The sequence below is a fragment of the Salvelinus fontinalis genome, chromosome 39, assembly GCF_029448725.1.
Source record: "Salvelinus fontinalis isolate EN_2023a chromosome 39, ASM2944872v1, whole genome shotgun sequence".
In the NCBI taxonomy this organism is placed as follows: Eukaryota; Metazoa; Chordata; class Actinopteri; order Salmoniformes; family Salmonidae; genus Salvelinus; species Salvelinus fontinalis.
The window spans coordinates 26306221-26327656 of record NC_074703.1 but is presented as its reverse complement, the minus strand read 5'-3'; positions in this window follow the sequence as shown (position 1 = coordinate 26327656).

The window sequence follows — 21436 nt, the reverse complement described above, 5'->3', positions numbered from 1 at the left end:
CAGGCACATGGCACACGCGTGCGCGCACACACACACACACACACACACACACACAGCGGCAAGTCATAGCAACAAGGCTCTGCTACACTGAACAAAGGAGTCAGAATGACACATCCTCTGTGACAGTGGGATAAGACTCAATCACCCCCAAAGCCACACACACACTCACATTAACACACATACACACACATTACAGAACAGAATGCAAAAACACACTCAAGCACACACAAAACATATAGAGACACACATTTGATGTCCCTCCAACTCCATTGAGTTCTATCCAAGGTCCTAGCAGTATCAGTTAGAGACGAAGCGATAGAGGGAAAGAGATGGTGTGACAGTGGAGGGAAGGAGGTAGAGAGATGGAGAGGTAGAGTCATTGAGCTAGAGAGATGGAGAGGTAGAGTCATTGAGCTAGAGAGATGGAGAGGTGGAGTCATTGAGCTAGAGAGATGGAGAGGTGGAGTCATTGAGCTAGAGAGATGGGGAGGTAGAGTCATTGAGCTAGAGAGATGGAGATGTAGAGTCATTGAGCTAGAGAGATGGAGAGGTAGAGTCATTGAGCTAGAGAGATGGAGAGGTAGAGTCATTGAGCTAGAGAGATGGAGAGGTAGAGTCATTGAGCTAGAGAGATGGAGAGGTAGAGTCATTGAGCTAGAGAGATGGAGATGTAGAGTCATTGAGCTAGAGAGATGGAGAGGTAGAGTCATTGAGCTAGAGAGATGGAGAGGTAGAGTCATTGAGCTAGAGAGATGGAGAGGTAGAGTCATTGAGCTAGAGAGATGGAGAGGTAGAGTCATTGAGCTAGAGAGATGGAGAGGTAGAGTCATTGAGCTAGAGAGATGGAGAGGTAGAGCCATTGAGCTAGAGAGATGGAGAGGTAGAGCCATTGAGCTAGAGAGATGGACAGATGTATAGGTGGAGAGTTGGAGTGACAGAGGTAGACTGATATAGGTGGACAGATGGAAGGATGTAGAGGTACAGTGATGGAGGCAGAGAGATGGAGAGGTGGAGCGACAGATTGTTTGAAGAGTTTAATCCCCAGAAACATCCTGACAGCAGCTGCTGACTACAGATGGGGACAGAGAGCTACTGACACACACACACACACACACACACACACACACACACACACACACACACACACACACACACACACAGACACGCACACACACACACACACACAGGCCCTCACATCATCTTTATGGTGACAGTGGGTGCAATATCAAGAGTAAACATTTTTCAGTGAAGGCCTATCAGAAACCCATCTCTGAAACATTCACACTGGGGTTGACCAGAATGATAGAGCCATTTTGGATACAGAAACCTTCAAAACAGTTGATAAACATCAACCTGCCAGACAAATGAGCCTTTCAGAGTTTCGGACAACAATGCTGTTTTGAAACCTTTTTTGTTTTGCTCTGTTTTGTTTTTCATATTTATGCGGCGCCACATCCTAGTCAATCTTTCATCGCTCGCTCTATTTAAAGGATGGGCAATTTATCGCCCTTCAATGGAGAATACACACACACTATCGCCCTTCAATGGTACGTGGGTGTACGGAGGTGAGGTCACACCATATCAGCTCACCGAGTCTCCATAGCGACAATGGCCATTGTTCCTGGACCCAACAGGAAGAGGCTGTGTGGGACTTCCTGTCACTGATACGCTAACTCTCCGGTAGTCAGATTAGACACAGGGTGGTGGTGGTGGTGAGGTGTGTGACTGCGTGTGCTTGACCACATTGTTTTCCAGGTAGGTCCCTAGGGGCCTCTGTATTTCCCAGCCACACAGGGCCCCTGTCCAACCACAGTCCAAAACCCCAGTCCTCAGTCCCACAGCCTTAATATAGATCTGAATACGGGCCACCGGAACCAGCCCAGCCTCACAGTCTGAACACAGCTTCATTTAGTGTGTGCCAGGAGACAGAGGGATACACACACACACAGTATACCTACATACATAAACACATATACACAAGCAAACACACAGACGGACGGACGGACGGACGGACGGACGGACAGACAGACGGACAGACAGACAGACAAAACCAACAAACAGACAAAACCAAAAAGAAAACTTGCAATACAAGTAAGCTAGCTGTGTAAAAAAAAGCCCCCTCCATACACCAATCGCTCAATTAGCTACTAATCAAATACCCGACTACTCTCCTATTCATAAGCAGGTGATGGCTGATGGAAAGGTTTCGTGTGTGTGTATGTATGTCTGCCTTTTTTAGTAGTTACTTATAAATAATATAAATAATATAAATATAAATATAAGCATATAAATATGCCGGCTGATACATAGAAAACACCCAAACTAAATAAAAAGGAGTAGAGGTCACAGTCAGTCAGGGTGAGGACCCAAAACTCCCCTTGTGGATCTGACTGTACTGGCTTGACAGACAGACAGACAGACAGACAGACAGACAGACAGACAGACAGACAGACAGACAGACAGACAGACAGACGCACGCACTTCATATCGCCATCTCAATGGAAAAGACAAACAGGAACCTGACACAGCAGCATGGTCTGTCACACAAAGATAAATGCCCCTAATGTCTGCCTTACTGCTATTTCACATGTTCTCTCTGTCTCTGTCTCTGTCTCTCTCTCTTTATCGCTCTCTAACTCTTCTCAGTCTCTCCATCTCTCTCTCTCTCTCTCTCTTTCTCTCTGATATTTAGTGAATATCAGACAAGCACCCAAAGTATGCTACATTTCCATGTTCCCTGCAATCCTAGAAAAAAGGGTTCCACTTCCAAAAGGGTTCTTTGTGGAGGGATAGGGTTCTACCAATAACTATTTTGATCTGAAGAACCCTTTTTGGAAGACAAGGGTTCTTTTGCCCTTGGAACGCTGAGCTCCCCCCATTGTTATCCTATGGAGGCATGCCGGTCTATTTCGCCAAATATCTCACTGTGTATATTTTGTTTTTTTTAAGTCCGGTGTAACTGGTGTGAAATGGCTAGCTAGTTAGAGGGGTGCGTGCTAATAGCGTTTCAAATCGGTGACGTCACTCGCTCTGAGACCATGAAGTAGTTGTTCCCCTTGCTCTGCAAGAGCCGTGGCTTTTGTGGAGCGATGGGTAACGATGCTTTGTGAGTGGCTGTTGTCTATGTGTGCAGAGGGTCCCTGGTTCGAGCCCAGGTAGGGGCGAGGAGAGGGACAGAAACAAAACTGTTACACGGGCACCATTTTAATCAGGAGAATCTCCTCTTTGTAATTATGTAAGTCTGGGCAGTGAGCTCGTTTGTCATCGATCGCTAGACCAGAAATAGTCAGGAGTTTTTTTCCCCCTTACTTTTTCTTTACGCAGACATAAGCACAGTTGACACCATCGAGGTGTAATCTCCAGGATAGAAGTGAAGTGAGGTAGATCGGGACTTTTAGAAGAACTGCTTTGTAAAGCAATAATAACGCTGAGCTCTTCTGGGAGGTCGCGGATGGCCAGCCCATTCACAATCAATAAGAACACCATTATCTATGGATAATCTAATCTAATAATGTTATCTGAGGAACAAAAATAATTGGTTTCTCTCTTTTATTCTTTCTCTGTCCTTCTATCGCTTTCTTCCCTCTCTCTCGTTGATCCTTGAACACAATGTTCTGCTGTTCATTGTATATCATCCAGTCATTAATACATCTTCCTTAAGCCTTTCTAATCGACTTGGCCCGGGTATCCTGGAAGGATATTGACCTCATCCCGTCAGTCGAGGATGCCTGGTCGTTCTTTAAAAGTAATTTCCTCACCATCTTAAATAAGCATGCCCCTTTCAAAAAATGTAGAACTAAGAACAGATATAGCCCTTGGTTCATTCCAGACGTGACTGCCCTCGACCAGCACAAAAACATCCTGTGGGGGACTGCACTAGCATCGAATAGTCCCCCGCGATATGCAACTTTTCAGGGATGTCAGGAACCAATACACGCAGTCAGTCAGGAAAGCAAAGGCAAGCTTTTTCAAACAGAAATTTGCATCCTGTAGCTCTATCATCATCTGCTCATCTATCACTCCAGTGTTAATTTGCTAAATTGTAATTACTTCGCTACTATGGCCTATTTATTGCCTTACCTCCTCACGCCATTTGCACACACTGTATACTTTCTTTTATTTCTATTGTGTTATTGACTGTACGCTAGTTTATTCCATGTGTAACTCTGTGTTGTTGTCACGGCTGTTAAGAGAAGAGGACCAAGGTCCAGAGTGGTGAGCGTACATTTTCCTTTATTAATAAAAATGACGCCGAACAAAACAACAAACACTACAAAACAAACCGTGAAGCTACAGGCTATGTGCCCTAAACAAAAGTCAACTTCCCACAGAGAACGGTGGGAAAAAAACCTACCTAAGTATGGTTCCCAATCAGAGACAATGATAGACAGCTGCCCCTGATTGAAAACCATACCCGGCCAAAACACAGAAATTGAAAATCATTGAAACACAAAACATAGAATGCCCACCCCAACTCACACCCTGACCAAACCAAAATAGAGACATAAAAAGGATCTAAGATCTAAACTCAGGGTGTGACAGTTGTTGTTTGTGTCGCACTGCTTTGCTTTATCTTGGCCAGGTCGCAGTTGTAAATGAGAACTCGTTCTTAACTGGCCTACCTGGTTAAATAAAGGTTAAATAATATAAATAAATAAAGAGGTGCGGATGTTTACTTTCTACACAAGTTGTTGTTTTCCAGTTTTGTCCGATGAACAGATTGTAGTAAAATAAAAGGGATACATTTTTTATGGAATTCTAAGCATCACTCCAGTCAAAACAGGCTCTGCGAATGTTAGATTCCATTAATTTGCTATGAGCTCGCGCTAGTGTTCCAGTTTAGCAAACGTTGTGTGGCTCGCTTGCGTGTTGGCAGGATATGGCATCATCTTCGGTTGTGCGTCAACAATTCTGCATACAGTAGTACATTTGTAGGAAGGTGTGCTTATTCACAGGCAAATTGTTACATGCTATGGAGGTACATGTGTCTTTTTTTTTTTTATTTCAATAAAAATAATTGGTCTGAAAGCAACTTTTTCCCAACACAAAGGAAGTCAAAGTGGACACCTACAAAGATGGCATCTCAGGTAAGCAGCACTGGGCTGTAGTGACGTATCCTAAAAATGACATGTGCTGCTTTAGATTGAACGGTCATATCTCAGTTATTGTTTTCATATCTATAAAAAATAAGCTGCTTTCTTTACTTTCAGAGAGCGAGCTGACCAAGGGGTGGAAAATGTAGATATCGCCAGATGTTCACTGTCCGAGGAACAGGCCGTGGAAGCTTTATTGCTGGCGAAAGTGTCCATAACCAGAGGTAATTCAACTGTTGTGTGTTCTTTTTCTCCATCTCTGCCTGTCTTGTTGTACATGGAACCTGTCTCACATACATGGAGCCTGTCTCACATACATGGAACCTGTCTCACATACATGGAACCTGTCTCACATACATGGAACCTGTCTCACATGCATTAATTAAAAAAAAAACTTAAGATGTCAGCTGCTAATTTTCAGATTTACACCACATAAACACAGACATTTTCACTGGACTATCTGTTGCGATCTGTTGCTGCCAAGTCATGATTTCCCTGGGGGTTAGCCTTGCAATCACCAAGTGGTGAGACACATAGCCCTCTATATTTAAATGTTTCAGGTACACTCCGATAGGTGTCTGCGTCACATACAGTATCTTCTATTGACATTATCTTCTGTTTGTCTTTATGTGTCTGTTTTTCAGCATAAAGTACTCTGTAGCCACAGTGTGGACACCAGGTGAGACCACACACACACAATAACAGTCTCTCTTCTTCACTTCATCCCTGTCCCCTTTCTCCCTAAATCCTCTAGGTTTTATCAGCTGTTTTGGTGAACCCCTCCCGCATCTGAACTGCCTGACACAGAGGGCACAGCATGATCATAGGTGAGATGTCACTTGGTCGGGTCAACAGGAAGTATTATTAAAGAGATGCTTTACATTGAAATAAGAATACATTAGAATTTTTAAAAACAAGGCCTAATCATGCTCTCTCTCTATTCATCTGTCTCTCGTTTGCAGGTATGTTTTGATGTGAGAGAAGAAGCCAGTCCCGCCATCGCCACCTCACCCGCTCTTAAGATAACCTCCGGGCCAACTGTGGGCCCAAGGCTGGTTAGGAGACACAGCAATTGTGATGAACTGAGAGAATATTAGGGTAGCTCTGTAATTCATGAATCATATTCTGTCTGCCGCTGTTTTTACCTCTTTCCCTTTCTGTCTTCTACACCTCTCTCCCCACCTGGTCTTTCTTCCTCGTTTTATAATGCACGCCATATGTGCATTGAAGTACAGATTGATCTTGTATTTATAATATAATATTACAATTATCATAATTATAATGCATTTATGTATTTATAACACCTGGACAATGAACTTCTTTCAATAAAGCGTTTCACATTCTCCACTGGCTGAAATGAAGTGTCTCATTGAAATATTATCCTGTGTCCTCAGATTAATGCAGAGGAAGGGAGTTAGATATGCATTGTAATTTTTTCCTGTATATATGAATTACAAATCAATCATGTTTCTAGTCTATTGCATAGTTACAATGTGTAATCATTGATGTCCCAGGAGCAGGAGTGGTAAACACTGTTGAAGTGTAAAATTGTAATACATACATACAGACACAGCATCATTCAAAGAATGGAGTTTGATATGACTGAAAAAGAATGTCTCAGAGATTCATACCTGAACCGCACCTTTATTTGCCAAGGAAGAGTACATGATCAGTGAATATATTCAAATGTACAGGCTACAATGTGGGAATCGTCTGCGTGGTAATAGCTACATTACATGTGTATATAGGACTTGCATCCTTGGCACAACAAAGTTATTATATTCTACTCTATCCGTAGATAACAGTATAACTTCTGTCCGTCTCCTCGCCCCTACCTGGGCTCGAACCAGGGACCCTCTGCACACATCGACAACAGCCACCCTCGAAGCATCGTTACCCATCACTCCACAAAAGCGCAGAGCAAGGGGAACAACTACTTCAAGGTCTCAGAGCGAGTGACGTCACTGATTGAAACGCTAGTAGCGCGCACCCCGCTAACTAGCTAGCCACTTCACACCGGTTACACATAGGATTCATTAATGACATTCAGACTTGAAAGTTGATACAACAACTATGATAGCTGAGATTCATAGATAGGTTCTGAACTAATATTCATACCCAATGTTTTAGGGTCCATACACAGATCGGCTACATACTGTAGCTAGCTACACATCTATAGACACACAGTTATATACATACACCACTACACAATAAGCAAGTAAATAGCTAGCTAGTTATGTTACTTCAGGTGCATTGCAAGGCAAGCTTACACAATTGTACATCCAATTTGCAGTAAATGCTTTAGCTAGCTAGATTATTTACATCCACTGTTTCACAAGACGACAGCCTGGTTTTCTCAGGAGTCCCTAAAACATTAAACAACACGAATTACAAATTCATTCTCCTAACACTAGCTAGCTGGCTAATGTTAGCTAGTCAGATAACTTGCTAAATAGCAATTTTCATGAATTCACTTTATGTAAATGTTTTGCTTGACTCGTTATGACATTATAACAACTTACATTTGGTTCCACCGTAATGTTTTGTCAGCCATCTTCATCCAGGGACGGGTGGCTCGCGTCAATATTCGTCATTGGAACCACTCGATATGATTGGTCATATATAACAGTTCTTTAGTACTGACGTATCCTAAAAATGGCAAAGAACAGTTCTTTAGAAGGAATTACAGGGTGATTTTCAGAATTGTTTTTTTATGTATATATGTATATATTTTTTTTACATACATTGATTGGTTGATTAATTTTAAGCTACACAAAGATAAATAGCATACATTTTTTTCCAAACTAAACCAATCTGTTAGTAGTTGGATTTATTACACCCATTACTGAGATGGTTCTTACAGTTAATATGATTGAGGTAGTCTCAGTATTCAATCTTCCCTGCCCTGGCAGTCATTCTGAATGCAGGTCGCGATTGATTAAAAAAAAATCCACTTGTTGGATATCCTAACTCTGGCTGGATTCCAATAGAAATTAAATATCACATTGCAAGCCAGCATAATGTGACTTGCAGACCTGGTGTGGTCTGTAAAGCAGGAGTTTCCCAACACCACTTTGTCAGGGTATAATTAGTCCCTCAAAGAACGGCCTTGTGATATATGTAATCTATTGTCATAAAGAAATACATTTTGAAGGATAATAAGGCTTGTGGAACCATTCATAGACGGTTCTAGGAAGAACCTTTAGATTATAAAATAGTTCTTGGTAGAACCCTTAATACAGGGTTCTAATGTAACGGTCCTGACCTGTTTTATGTTGTTTTTTGTATGTGTTTAGGTCAGGGCATGTGTTTTGGGTGGGCAGTCTATGTTATCTGTTTCTATGTTGGTTTTGGTTGCCTGGTATGGCTCTTAATTAGAGGCAGGTGTTTTGCGTTCTCCTCTAATTAAGAGTCATATTTAGGTAGGGTGTTCTCACTGTTTGTTTGTGGGTGATTGTCTCCTGTGTCTATGTGATACGTTTGTAGCCAGTGTGTGCACATCGTTGTTTAGCTTCACGATCGTTTTCTTGTTTGGTTTAGTGTTTAAGTGTTTTTGTTTCGTTTGCCTTCTTCGTTAAATAAAAAGGAGATGGCTTATTTTCCTAAAGCTGCGTTTTGGTCCGTCAATCCTCCACACGATCGTGACATCTAAGCAGAACCCTACATAGAGGGTTCTAGGTAGAACAATATACAGGGGGTTCTAGGACAAACCATACATAGAGGGTTCTAGGTAGAGCAATATAGTTATAGTTATAGTGCTCCTCATTTCTGGAATGAACTTCAGGATATATTAGAGCTGGGATCCTGATTTCATTGGGTCACTTTAACACTTTAATACAGAAACTATTCATTGTGAAATGTACTTGTGAAGTCTAATAATATTCCTCTGTATATAATTTCTGCTCTGTTTGCAATTGTGTCTGTTTAAAATGTTTGGATTGTTGATTGTTATAATACAGGACACCATTTAAAAAGAGACCCTGGTCTGAAATGGGATTCCCTGTTTAAAACCTCATTAGGATAGGGGGTGCTGTTGTCACTTTTTCTGGAAATCGTGTCATTTTTAAATGGCTTCCTACTCAATTCTTGCTCGTACAATCTGCATATTATTATTATTATTGGATAGAAAACAGTCTCTAGTTTCTATAGCCGTTGAAATTTTGTCTCTGAGTGGAGCAGAACTCATTCTACAGCAATTTCCCTGACATGGAGTCAGATTTCACACATCTTGACCCCTGATCTGGAGTCAGTTTAAAGGTCTCTGTGAATGCTATGAGGATACAAACACTGCTTACGTCTTCCTCTGGATGTCTTTACGTGATGACGCTTTGAATGGAGTCGATTGCACAATCACAGCCTCTATAAAACAGATCAACGTGTAGGTAGTAACTCTTTTCCAGCTGCGCCGGACGCGCGGTGGACACCGACCTGCTCTTTTTCCAAGCTTTAGTGTAGCCAGTAATATTTCTCCGGTCATGTTTTTACTTGTAATAGGTGTTAAAGACATCATAAGGTAGTTAATTTAAACCGTTTTATAGCAATTTATATCCGTTTAGTGCGATTTTGGGACATTTCTTTCTGAGACAATTTCAAGCTCACGTGGGCACGTTTCCAGTTCATGCCGAACGCAGTGGGCATTTCCACATGGGAAGAGGACAGCTTTCGACCAAAAGACGATTAGACCCAAGAAAGGATTCATAGCCCAAGATTCTGATGGAAGAACAGCTCAAAGTAAGAACAATTTATTATGATAAATCGTGTTTCTGTCAAAAAATGTTAGTCGCTTATGCCGCCATTTTGTTAGATGTAGCTTCGCTTGGCGCAAACTGTATTGAAAAGTAAGGATAATTAAAAAAATGTAAATCAGCGATTGTATTAAGAATTAAATTGTCTATCAATCGCTGTCCACCCTATATTTTTTAGTCACGTTTATGAGTATTTATGTATACGACTAGATCACTGTCTAATATGTCGCACGACATTGTCTGACCAGCTGGGCAACTTTTGTCATTGTCTAACCATGATTTTGGTGGCTAAATATGCACATTTTCGAACAAACTCTATATGTATGTTGTAATATGATGTTACATGAGTGTCATCTGAAGAATTCTGAGAAGGTTAGTGAAAAAATTAATATATTTTGGCGATGTTGACGTTATCGCTCTCTTTGGCTAGAATCAATGCTCTGGTAATGTTTGCACATGTGGTATGCTAATATAACGATTTATTGTGTTTTCGCTGTAAGACACTTAGAAAATCTGAAATATTGTCTGTATTCACAGGATCTGTGTCTTTCGATTAGTGTATGTTGTGTATTTTTACGAAATGTTTTATGATTAGTAATTAGGTAATACACGTTGCTCTATGTATTTATTCTAGTCGATTTGTGACGGTGGGTGCAATTGTAAACTATGATATCTACCTGAAATATGCACATTTTTCTAACAAAACCTATCCTATACCATAAATATGTTATCAGACTGTCATCTGATGAGGTTTTTTCTTGGTTAGTGGCTATCAATATCTTAGTTTAGCCGAATTGGTGATAGCTACTGGTGTTGGTGGACAAAGAAAAAATGGTGTCTTTTGCTAAGGTGTTTAGCTAATAGATTTACATATTGTGTCTTCCCTGTAAAACATTTTAAAAATCGGACATGTTGGCTGGATTCACACGATCTGTATCTTTCATTAGCTGTATTGGACTTGTTAATGTGTGAAAGTTAAATATTTAAAAAATATATTTTTTTTGAATTTCGCGCCCTGCCTTTTCAGTGGAATGTGGGAGGAGTGCCGCTAGCGGCACCCCTGGCCTAGACAGGTATTCTAGTGGTTACTTCTTGTCAATAGGGGGTGCTGTTAGCCCTTTTTTATTCTTGATGTTGCCAAATTAAACTGCCCAGTACTCAATTCTTGCTCGTACAATATGCATATTATTATTATTATTGGATAGAAAACACTCTCTAGTTTCTATATCCGTTGGAATTATGTCTCTGAGTGAAACAGAACTCATTCTACAGCACTTTTCCTGACAGGGAGTGAGATTTCAGAAATCTTGGCCTCTGTTCCCAGGTCAGTTTTTAGGTCCCTGTGAATGCTATGGGGATACAAACACTGCCTACGCCTTCCTCTAGATGTCAGTAAGTGGTGACAATTTGAATGGAGTCGATTGCGCAATCTGGGACTTTATAAAAGACCAAAGGGCGGAAGTACATGTCTTTTCTACCCTGCGCTTGACGCACGATGGACGTCGGACTGGCCTCATTCCAAGCTTTGGTTTAGCCAGTAATATATCTCCGGTCATGTTTTTACTCGTTACAGGTGTTAAAAACATCATAAGGTAGTTAATTTAAACCGTTTTATAGCAATTTATATCCGTTTAGTGCGATTTTCTGGCATTTCTTTGTGACGCACTTCCAAGATTTGGGCACTTTTCCAGTACATGCCGAACGTTAGTGGCCATTTCGACAGGACAAGAGGACATCTTTCGACCAAAAGACGATTAGACCGGAGAAAGGATACATTGCCCAAGATTCTGATGGAAGTTCAGCTAATAGTAAGAACTATTTATGATGATAAATCGTTGTTCTGTTGAAAAATGTTAAACGCATATTCCGCCATTTTCTTTGGGGTAGCTTCGCTTTGGCGCACCCTGTATTGCACAGTAAGGATAATTTAAAAAATGTAATTCAGCGATTGCATTAAGAACTAATTTGTCTTTCAATTGCTGTCCACCCTGTACTTTTTAGTCAAGTTTATGATTATTTATTCATTAGACTAGATCACTGTCCAAGATGGCGCCCGACATTTTCTGGCTAGTTTGGCTACTATTCTCATTGTATAACCACGTTTTTTTGTGGCTAAATATGCACATTTTCGAACAAACTCTATATGTATGTTGTAATATGATGTTACAGGAGTGTCATCGGAAGAATTCTGAGAAGGTTAGTGAAAAAATTTATACATTTTGGTGGTGACAATGCTATCGCTCTTTTTGCCTTGAATCAATGCTGGGGTAATGTTTGCACATGTGGTATGCTAATATAACGATTTATTGTGTTTTCGCTGTAAGACACTTAGAAAATCTGAAATATTGTCTGGATTCACAGGATCTGTGTCTTTCAATTACTGTACGCTGTGTATTTTTAAGAAATGTTTTATGATTAGTAATTAGGTAATACACGTTGCTCTCTGTATTTATTCTAGTCGAGTTGTGATGGTGGGTGCAATTGTAAACTATGATATCTACCTGAAATATGCACATTTTTCTAACAAAACTATCCTATACAATAAATATGTTATCAGACTGTCATCTGATGAGGTTTTTTCTTGGTTAGTGGCTATCAATATCTTTATTTGGCCGAATGGGTGATAGCTACTGGTGGAGAGAAAAAATGGTGGACAAAGAAAAATGGTGTCTTTTGCTAACGTGGTTAGCTAATAGATTTACATATTGTGTCTTCCCTGTAAAACATTTTACAAATCAGAAATGATTGCTGGATTCACAAGAAGTGGATCTTTCATCTGGTGTCTTGGACTTGTGATTGAATGATATTTAGATGCTAGTATTTACTTGTGACGCTATGCTAGCTATGCTATTCAGCTTTTTTACTGGTGGGGGTGGTGGGGGGTGCTCCCGGATCCGGGTTTCTGAGGCGTAAGAAGTTTTAAGAGCGTTGGGCCAGTAACCAAAAACTTGCTGGTTCAAAGCCAACTAGGTGCATGTCACGACTTCCGCCGAAGTCGGTTCCTCTCCTTGTTCGGGCGGCGCTCGGCGCTCGGCTTCACCGGTCTACTAGCCATCGCCGATCCACTTTTCTTTTTCCTTTGGTTTTGTCTTTGTTTTCACACACCTGTTTTCCATTTCACAGTGATTTGTTCCTGTATTGAAACCCTCTGTTTCCCCCATGGTGTTGTGCGGGATTATTACATCTTCAGTTAGGTTTATTTTGATGGCTGTTTTTTTGACGGATGCTGGGTTCACCCGTGCGTTATCTTTATCGTCTTGTTTTGGTCAAGTGTAGTTGTTACCTTGTGCCTTGTTGAGTAAAGTACGTTGCTCACTCATTCTGCTCTCCTGCGCCTGACTTCATGCACCAGCTACACCCACCTTCTGACAGTGCAGAAACTTTCTGGGCCCTTGAGCAAGGCCCTTAACTCTAATTGCTCATGTAAATCGTTCTGGAAAAGAGCAAAATATCCTCTCTTATTTTGTCTCTGTCTGGCAAGAGCTGCCCCTATTCTCTTTATATACAGTGCCTTCAGAAAGTATTCAGACCCACTGACTTTTTCCACATTTTGTTAAATTACAGTCTTATTCTAAAATAGTTTTTTTTTTATCCTCAACAATCTACACACAATAACCCATAATAACAAAGCGAAAAACAGTTTTTTTGCCAATGTATTAAAAATAAAAAACAGAAATACCTTATTTACATAAGTATTCAGACCCTTTGCTATGAGACTCGAAATTGAGCTCAGGTGCATCCTGTTTCCATTGATCATCCTTGAGATGTTTCTACAACTTGATTGGAGTCCACCTGTCGTAAATTAAATTGATTGGACATGATTTGGAAAGGCACACACCTGTCAATTTAAGGTCCCACAATTGACAGTGCATGTCAGAGCAAAAACCAAGCCATGAGTTTGAAGGAATTGTCCGTAGAACTCCAAGACAGGATTGTGTCGAGGCACAGATCTGGGGAAGGGTACCAAAAACTGTCTGCAGCATTGAAGATCCCCAAGAACACAGTGTCCTCCATCATTCTTAAATGGAAGAAGTTTGGAACCACCAAGACTCTTCCTAGAGCTGGCCACCCAGCCAAACTGAGCAATCAGGGGAGAAGGGCCTTGGTCAGGGAGGTGACTAAGAACCCAATGGTCACTCTGACAGAGCTCTAGAGTTCCTCTGTGGAGATGGGAGAACCTTCCAGAAGGACAACCATCTCTGCAGCACTCCACCAATCAGGCCTTTATGGTAGAGTGACCAGACGGAAGCCACTCCTCAGTAAAAGGCACAGCCCTCTTGGAGTTTGCCAAAAGGCACCTAAAGACTCTCAGACCATGAGAAACAAGATTATCTTGTCTGATGAAACCTAGATTGAAGTCTTTGGCCTGAATGTTAAGTGTCACTTCTGGAGGAAACCTGGCACCATCCCTACGGTGAAGCATGGTGGTGGCAGCATCATGCGTGGATGTTGTTCAGAGGCAGGGACTGGGAGACTAGTCAGGATCGAGGCAAAGATGAACGGAGCGAAGTACAGAGAGATCCTTGATGAAAACCTGCTCCAGAGTGCTCAGGACCTCAGAGCTTAAGCACACAGCCAAGAGAACACAGGAGTGGCTTCAGGACAAGCCTTCGAATGTCCTTGAGTGGCCAAGCCAGAGCCCGGACTTGAACCCGATCGAACATCTCTGGAGAGACCTGAAAATCCCTCCTTCCCTCCCTCCCACGCTGTCACTGGGAGTCCAGCCAAACCCTGGTCACTGAATATGTCTGACTGCTGTCCCTGTAATGTAGTTATGACCATATTAACTCACATTCACTGGAATTCACGCTGGAATGCTTTGGTTTCGGCATTTCAGCCGTTTCTGTCTACTCACAATCCCAGCAGGTCATTGGTGATTTTTGTTTCGTTTTTATGCGAAGCTGTCATTAAAAAAATAACATATTGGCAAATACAGTCAATAACAATAAAACAACCCAGTGTTGTTACATAGGTACTATCGTCCTAATCTCTATTTACTCCTGCTGTATTACCAGCCTAACACACACATACAGTATGGACTTTGTTTCATACAGATTTATGCTTTAGGTGTGTGTGGGGAGGGGTGTGTGTGTGTGTCTGTATGTAAAGCTGATCTCAGTACACCACACATCAAACTCTAGTCTTGGGCCCACCTCTAGTCTAGTGTGTCCCTTATACAGTTTGGGGGGAGTGTTTCTCCTCTCTGCCTTACCCAGCCTCAGTCAGCAGTACTAGCCAGGACCACGGCTGTGGGCAAGGTGAAAAATGTTGTCTTTTCCTGGGCCCAGTCAGTCCTACACATACACACACACACACACACACACACACACACACACACACACACACACACACACACACACACACACACACACACACACACACACACACACACACACACACACACACACACACACACACACACTCAGTCCTATTCCTACCCTCACGTGCACATGCACACACACGCACGCATTCACAAACACACAATCTCACACAGGTCGCGTCAGGCCCCACTAACAGAGCCTGGGGCTGGGGGGTTCGGAGAGGGCCTTCAGAGGCCCCCCACTCCCGTCAATGGCTCCTTTGTCCTGCTCTGTGTTTGCAGAGGAAATAGCTGCTCTTTATTCTCCTGTGGGGAATATGAAGCTGAGATCACCTAATCAAACTGCACTGACAGAGCAGCTCAGTTAACCCTCGCCACCGCAACGCTTATACACACACACACACACACACACACGCACGCACGCACGCACGCACGCACACACACACAATGGGCCTTTTATGTGACCCCCCCACACCCTCTCTCTCTGCCTACATTCATAAATCCTCAGACGGAATCTCTTATTCTCTCTGTCTGTCTCTTCTTCTCTCTATTCCTTCATCTCTCCCCCCCTCTCCATCCCCTTCTCTCTCCTGCTAGAGCTCTTCTATCCGTCTCTTTATTTCCCTCTCCCTCCTCCCTCTGTCTCCTGTCCCTGTCACAGCAGAGAGGTTAAAAGAGAGACACAGTGTCATCCTACATTAGGGAATAACAGCAGTGACACTGGAACAGATTAACTATGCCGACAACACATACACACACACACACATACAGAGGAGAAGGGAAGAGTAAAGGAGAAATGGAGAAACAGCGAGAGACAGAGAGAGAGAAGAGCTATTGATGCTTTTATAGCTAATAGGAAGAAAACACAGCGATCTGCTGCTATTCAGCCTCCAACCACAGGTCTGAGAACATCAGAACAGGTCACGGGAGGCGAGACAAAGGAGTGGGTCTGCATCTGTGTACGGCAGCAGTTTCCATAGCTCTGTAGCTGCAAGAGAAAACACAAAGATGAGTCTTCATTACTATTTGTCCCTGACCCTGTCCAAGCTCCCTGTGTTTTTCTTCTTCTCATCTCCTCACACTCCGCTCGCCTCGAAGCCTGGAACAAACACAAGGTTACAACCCTGCTTCCAGCTGCCATTGTCTACAGCTGACATTGGCTCTGTCACTGTGGAGCTACCTGAACATGCCGGGTCACAGTCGATTCAAAGAGGAGTTCCGTGAAATGGCATTTCATTGATGTTTCATCTGAACTAACTAATGGCAACGGATGTTCTGACTAAGAGAGAGTTCTTCTCTGTACGGTTAGGCTGTTATTGTGTTAGTACTCTCTGTGGGAGTGAAGGGAGGCTGACAGTAAACAAGGCTGAAGGTTCAGGAGGGGAGCGAGAGAGGACGTGGAGGAGGAAGAAGAGGGGGAAGAGGAGAAAAGGAGAGGAGAGATAAAGGAGGAGAGAAAAGTAACTCAGTCCCTGAGGTGCCCCAGGACATAGTGCAATATTGATGTGAGGGGTGAGAGACCACACACAGGCATTCACAAACACACATGTATACACACACACACAAAAGAACCTGAGTGTGCAATCAAAGACTACCCACACATGCACACATATAGTCAGTACTCTCAGGCTGCACTTTCACGAAGGTCGTAGGAGCAAGGCAACGTCTATCTTCATTAAGAGAACTAGTCCCTTTGACTCTGTAACCAGCTCCGCTATTCTTTAGTTCATAGCAGATGGGATGAATCATGATAAATCACAGCTACCGCTCTAACCCTGTGGCCCCTAAAATACCAGTAGGACCTGGTAAGCCTGCGTCCCAAATGGCACCCTATTCCCTTTACAGTGCACTAATTTTGGTCAAAAGTAGTACACTATAAAGGGAAAGTAGTGCACTATAAAGGGAAAGTAGTGCACCATAAAGCGAATAAGGTGGCATTTGGGACACGGCCTAACGGACCAGTAGGGACCAACAACTCCCAGCAGGGTGTGCCAGGCCACAGTGGTAGTCAGAGAGTGGAGAGGACTGAAGTCTGTTCCCATGTAAAGATCAAACCACTGACTCTGCAGGGGAGAGATGTTGAATATGCAGAGAGGAACTGCTGTGTGTGGTGTCTTCTTTACAATTGGAGCCTTTTAAAACATGCAGAGGACAAGACGAGTGAGTGTGTGTGAGTGTGTGTGTGTATGTGTGAGTGTGTGTGTGTGTATGTCGAGTGGTGTTACCTCTCTTGGGAATCTCAACACAGCTGGGAGTAAATTACAATTACAGTGTTTAACCGTTTTATCGGAACTTAGAGGCCATGTATGTTATGGTACGTAAAACACACACACATTTACATACACACACACACACACACACACACACACACACACACACACACACACACACACACACACACACACACACACACACACCAACCCTCCCTCCCTCACCAATCAGGGAGAGAGGGAGGGAGGGAGGGAGGGAGGGAGGGAGGGAGGGAGGGAGGGAGGGAGGGAGAAAAAGAGCAGTGAAAAGTGGAGCAGAGAGGGAAAGAGCAAAGCAAGAAGTGGACAGAAACAGAGGGGGTGAAAGTAGAGGGGCACCTTGTTCCTGTGCTGTGCTGGTATGTAGTGCTGGCTTGTCTCGGTGCCCGTTGGCCAGTTGGCTGCTACGTCCTCTGCCTTGCTGGCTGGCAGGAGGCTGAGGTGGTCAAGGAGCTCTGGGTGGTTTCTCTTCTGGCAGAGTGGTGCGTGTGTGTGTGTTTGTGTGTCTTTGTATGTGTGTACGGTGACTCATGCCCACCTGCAGGGAGACAGAGCAGTGCCAGCTGCCAGGCCTGGAGAACATTACTCACCATCAGGACTCGTCTCTCTCTCTTACACACACACACACACACACACACACACACACACACACACACACACACACACACACACACACACACACACACACACACACACACACACACACACACACACACACACACTCACTCACACACACACACACACACACACACACACACACACACCCTCACACACACACAGACACACACACACACACACACACACACACACACACACACACACACACACACACACACACACACACACACACACACACACACACACACACACACACACACACACACAAAACTCCACTGCCAGTTTATCATGACCCTTTGGAACATAAAATATACACGCATCCCATTGATTCAGGTGCAGGACAGAAATAACGCATGAAAAACAGAGTAAAATCCTCATCACTAATATGCTCCCCAACGCACAACTCACAAGACATGGAAAATATTTGGATCCCCACATTAGACCCCCTTTTCTTCTGTGTCTGTGCTGCGTCCCTGAAGCGAGGGATGAAGTGAGGGATGAGGTGGAGAGATGGAGCGGGACAGTGTAGCGTTGGCCAGGGGGTGATGCACTGAAGGGAGAACACCACAGGAAGTCGACACACAGACAGACATTGTGCTACACACCAGCATCTAGCCCTACCTTTCCACTGCTGTATATGGCAATGAACGAAGATGAATAACAATCTGAAAGGCCTACAACTGAACAATGGCACTGTCCCATCCCACTGGGAACACACTGGCTGAATGAACGTTGTTTCCACGTCATTTCAATGAAATTGCGTTGAACCAACGTGGAATAGACGTTGAATTGACATCTGTGCCCAGTAGGATTGTTCTACATTTTGGACTTTGATAATACTAATAGAAATCATTTAGATCTTTATCAACAGACCTGAAGTCAGTAGAATCTGACTATTATCTAACCGGTCCGTTTTGTGGCCTGGACATTTGGCATGTCACACAAACCACAGTAGCCTTTAGTGTGCCTGTGAGTGAAGAGACAAGAGTGATATCTATCTGTCTATCCCTCCATTACCGCCATCCCTCCATCCTTAAGCCCTTAAGCAGCGCTGGAGTTAAAACTCCCTAAAACTCTGTTAAGGCAGTTAACATGTGTGAGGCAGGGATAACGTTGATATAATGTCATCTCTACAACTGACACCCAACGTTCTGTCCCGGGTGCTAACAAAACCCATCACACGGCATCAGACAGGGAGAGCTAGGCTAGGAGCTGTCTGTCTGTCAGAGCGCTTAAATCTCCTCTTAATCACACAGAGGCTCTTATTTTTTATTTTTTTAAATCATTTTAATTTAACAGCAGAGTTTAACAGAGAGAGGAGAGGGAGATGATGATGATTTGTGATTAAATGATTTGATCACTGTATTAGGGTATTAAGACAGCCATGACATAGATTACTTTTACATCCATTTTCATTCTGATTGGCAGCGATCCAAGATCCCAGAAATGGGGAAATGAGGAACATGAGGCAGGCTGGCTCTGATGCTGTGACGGACGGATCAGTGGCGGTAACCACAGCTGGTGTACGCTGCTACCGCCACCTCCTGGCGATGTGGGGCACGACCGTAGAGTTCGCTGTCTCTCCTTTGGATGTCTTCCTTTCTCCTATCTATTTATCTCTCATTCTGTATTTCTATCTCTCCATCCCCTTTTTCTCCTCTGTCTTAGCCCCTGGAGCTGTCAGCGTTACGTCGAACAGAGAGGGAGAGAGAGGTTAGAGAGAGAGAAGAACATATAGAGAGAGAAAGTGAGAGACAGAGAGAGTCGTCTGCCATTAGGTGATCATCCCTGGCTTCCAAGCCATTAGCCCTCTCTATCAGAGAGGTTTGTGTTCAATCATGATGCCTCTGTTTGCCTCAATCATGACTCATCTGTTTGTCCCCGACCCTGTGTGACTCCTCATCATGGTGCTATGACCTAAATACCCTGATACCATCTTCCTCCACTATCTGCGTCTCAGACACAGACCAGGGTCTGAAGTTTCAGCCTCAGAAAGAGCAGAGGGGAAGGAGAAAGGGTAAAGAGAAGACAAATGGCAAAGACAAACAACAGCGGCGAGCGAAACAAAACGGCTGCGAGTTCACTAATTAGCATTTCAAATTGGACAAACTCAAGATGACAGCGTCGTGCTTGTCAAATCAGATCATGCCCTGGCGGTGGGAGAGAAAGAGCGGAGATGAGAAAAGCGAGGGAGGGGAGGGGAGGGAGGAAGATGGAGAGCGCTCAGAGCTAAATTCCTCTTGCTGCAGCTGCTTGATGACTGGGCGCCAGCGGTTTCTTTCTCTCTCTCTCCCTCTTCTCCCTCTCATCTCCTCTGATTACTCTGGCCCGCCCCTCCGCTCTGTGCTGTCCCCTAGTGAATGTCACTGCTGTCTAAATAAGATGTGACAATTAAAACATCATCTTATCTTCAGGCTAAGAGGAGGAGAGGAGGAGAAGAGGAGGGTGGATAGGGTCCCTGCTTGTCGCTGGGTGTATGGCTACGACACCACAGGAGACCCACATAAAAAAATACTCCAATTTACTATAGAATACTACAGTACTTACTATAGAATTCTGTAGTAAACTGTAGCATACGGTAGATTACTATACTACACACATACTATAGAATGTTGTAATATACTGTAGTTTACTGGAGAATACTACAGTAAAAACTACAGTATTATCAGCAAAAACACTCAGTAGTAAATACTACAGTAATGTCCGCAAAAACATTATAGTCTGCAAAAATACACACAAAAATCACTATAGTAAATAGTAGAATATTTCATTTGCATATACCTTGCCCATTTCCCTCCACCATATCCCAATTTGTGCCACCCATAAGTGAGAAATCTACATGCCAAGTATAGACCATATATTGTGTTCCCTACAGGTTATAGAAAAGAGCGGAAGCCCGGATGTCTCCGTTCAGAACCCAGTCCTATCGACCTACAGGTTATAGAACATTTTATTTGAGTGTTTCTCCAATAGGTTTCCTCAAGGAGAAAGCCCTCCCAACTCTATGTCAAAGATAATAAAACAAAAACACTAGTAAATACTACAGTAATGTCCCCAAAAACACTACAGTAAATACTACAGTATACCGTACTACAGTCCACGAGAGAGAGAGAGAGAGAGAGAGAGAGAGAGAGAGAGAGAGAGAGAGAGAGAGAGAGAGAGAGAGAGAGAGAGAGAGAGAGAGAGAGAGAGAGAGAGAGAGAGAGAGAGAGAGAGAGAGATGGGTGTGTGTAAGCTCCTCACTCCAAAGCACTCTGCAGGGAGGCAAAGAAGAAAACAGGAGTGACAATAAAGAGGGGAAGGAGAGAAAAGAAAGAGATGATGGAGACGACTAAGAGAGAAAAGAGAGAGAGAATAGAGGGAGATGAGATCCTTAGAGTCAAGAGGGAGAAGAGAGAGAGAGAGAGAGAG